The following is a 3,121-nucleotide window of genomic DNA, read 5'->3' as shown; positions in this document are numbered from 1 at the left end:
TGACAAATCTGAGAATAAAATATATATGAAAACTGTTTCTTTTGTGTCTGACCCAGCACAGATCAACAGGTGAATTATTTTTTACAGATAGAATTAAGGCAGTCCTAGTGGTGTACCAGCAGATGCATGGTTCAAGGACATTGGGCATTCTGGAGAATTCTCTTCTGCTCCCTTATTTGAGAAACGTCTAATGCAGAACTGGTTAAATCATTGCTTTTCTGCCTTTATTCGACAGACTTTTCCCTAGTATCAGCTTACTGGTAAGAAACCTGCACTGAAATTCTACTTTCCTTGGCCTTCCCTCTGTCGAACTTTGTTGAATAGAATGCCTGACTCCTGCCTAACTTGGCTCTCTTCATCTTGGCTCAGGCTGAAGCAACTGGACAGCTTGGCTCAGAGTCCAGGGGGTTAGAAACTGCAATCTCGTGGCCACCCTGCCTCTCCCTCACATGGGCTGTTCCTGCCCAGTCTGGTTGGTGAATAGTTCCTGGCAACTGCCCCAGAGAATAGAGCCACTAACAATAGCAACTCTCTTTTTAGCTCGAATCTCTTGGTACTCAGGACTGTGAACTTAGGAAAACCTAAAATAACCTATGTAATTACAGTGGGTTACCCTAAGAGTCTATTTCTGCCATTACCAACTCAGGATGTCACTCCAGAAGATATTTAGCTGCTCGTAGTGGAAAGAGTACTGGGCTTATGGCCAGACAGACCTAGATTCAAAAACGAACTTGGCTATTTACTAATTTTATGACATTGGGTAAGCCGCTAATTTGAATCGGTTGGAACTGAATGAGTGCCCACCTATACATATAAATGCTTGGAAACCTGCAGTGTTAAACCAGTGTTTAACAAGGTTAAACCATTGCTATTGAGAAATGGGGATAAAGTTTTAAGAAAAATTTAAACCTTCAAGAAGCAGATGAATCAACTTACCCTCTGTTCCATACCATAGTGTAGCGTTAGTCACTTCATCTTGTCCAACTCTTTGTGACCCCATGGACTGTAGCCCGCCAGGCTCCTCTGTCCATGAAATTCTCCAGGCAAGAATACTGGAGTGGGTTGCCATTTCCTTCTCCCATTGCATAGCATGGTCAGTTTTAAAACTACAGGTTGTTTCTACTTAAAGGCAGTCTTCCCCCTTTGCTTATGACACAGTTGGAAATGGGGGAATGATTTGGCAGTTCCTTTCATATCAAGGAATGACAAAGGAAGAAGATGAGTCCTTATACCTAATTAGTACAGGAGTGTTATCCACTTATGTGGTAACTGTGCCAGCAAACTGGCTTTCTCTGAAGTTTAGCCATTGTTTTACTTAAATTTTTATCTTATGTGTAGGAAAAGATATATTTTTACACTTTCTCACTACTCTTGTATAAACAGAGCAGGACCCTGTTTGTACCTGCTGGGCACAAATCCTTTCCGTGTTTCTTGTTTGCAGGAAATAAGCTTCTTTCAGCCTCCTCAACCTTCCCTGGGTTCCAAACGGCACATTCTAACAGGCCGATGAACAGGAAAGGGAGGGAATGTAGGAAAAAAGGAGAAGTCAAGAAACAATAGAGCAGTCCTGGGGCAGGCTCCTGGTTCCAGCCAAAAATGGTTTCTCTCGGGTCAAGAAAATGAAGCCTGGTTCACTTTCTCCAGGGACCACCCCCTGCCCCTGCAGGCCGGATGGCATGGCCAGAAAAACAAAAATAAAAACAAGAAAGCTCTTCCTGTGGATTTTACCACCGTGTAGCGGGCTGCCGTCTATGGGGTCACACAGAGTCGGACACGACTGAAGGGACTTAGCAGCAGCAGCAGCAGGGGTCTTAATGGGCTTCCCAGGTGGTGCTAGTGGTAAAAAAAAAATAAAAAACACCTGCCACTGCAGGAGACACAAGAGATGCAGGTTCAATCTGTGGGTCTGGAAGATCTCCTGGAGGAGGGCACTGGCAACCCACTCCAGTGTTCTTGCCTAGAGAATCCCATGTATAGAGGAGCCTGGCAGGCTATGATCCACAGGGTTGCAAAGAGTTGGACATGACTGAAGTGACTTAGCAAGCATTCAGGGGTCTTAATAGTTTTCCTGGCCTTATAATAAATTACCACAAACTTGGTGGCTTAAAGCAACACATATTTATTACCTCATAAATTCCATGGATCAGGAATTCAGAAACGGCTTTGATGGGTCCTCTGCTCAAGATATCATAAGGCTGCGATCAACCTATAGGCCAAGCTGATGTCCTCTCCCAAGCTCACAAGGGTTTTTTTTTTTTTTTTGCCATGAGGTTGTAAGATCTTAGCTAAAAGACCAGGGACAGAACCTGTGCCCTCCACAGGGAAAGCCTGGAGTCCTAACTACTGGACCACCAGGTTAATTCCCAAGCTCAGAAGGCTTTTGAAAGGATTTAAGTGGCAGAATTCATGGTGCCTCTATCACAACGGTTTCCTTTACAGCATAAATCACATTATTTTACCAGTGAATTTCTGAACAGAAAGAACTCACTGTAGTGGTCTGACACATAATTGTTGAATGAATGGTATATGGTTATGGTATATATGGTATGTGGTTACTTGAGACCCATATTATTTTCTTATTGATTTGTTAGCAACTTGAGGGCACAACCCTGAATCGTTTGTCTTCCTCCAACAGAGTCTAAGCCAGTGCGTGCTAAGTGGCTAAGTCGTGTCCGACTCTTGCGACCCCATGGACTGTAGCCCACGAGGCTCCTCTGTCCATGGGACTTTCCAGGCAAGAATACTGGAGTGGGTTGCATGCCTTTCTCCAGGAGATCTTCACGACCCAGGGATCAAACCCGTGTTCTGTCCCTGGTCTGGTGGCTCCTGCAGTGCAGGCAAATACTTTACCGCTGAGCCACCATTGCTCAAATCTCATTTCTGTGGGGGGAAAAAAATCAGGTGCAACAACAAAGCCCGGAGCCTGAGAGCAAGGGAGGATCTGGCAATACTGAATAAATTTGTGAGAAGTTACGCTGGAAGGACGTAGGAGAGACCGATAGCAGAAGTCGGCCACTTAAAATCCTACACGGCTGTACCTCTGCAGGTGACGTTTGAGGCTTCAAGCAGCAGAAGCTATGCTTCTCGCGAGAGTAAAGACGGACCGCGAGAAAGTCTGTCC

This window comes from Bison bison, unplaced genomic scaffold (genome assembly GCF_000754665.1).
Source record: "Bison bison bison isolate TAMUID 2011002044 unplaced genomic scaffold, Bison_UMD1.0 scf7180017864380, whole genome shotgun sequence".
NCBI lineage: Eukaryota > Metazoa > Chordata > Mammalia > Artiodactyla > Bovidae > Bison > Bison bison.
Note: the sequence above shows the minus strand (reverse complement) of the source record.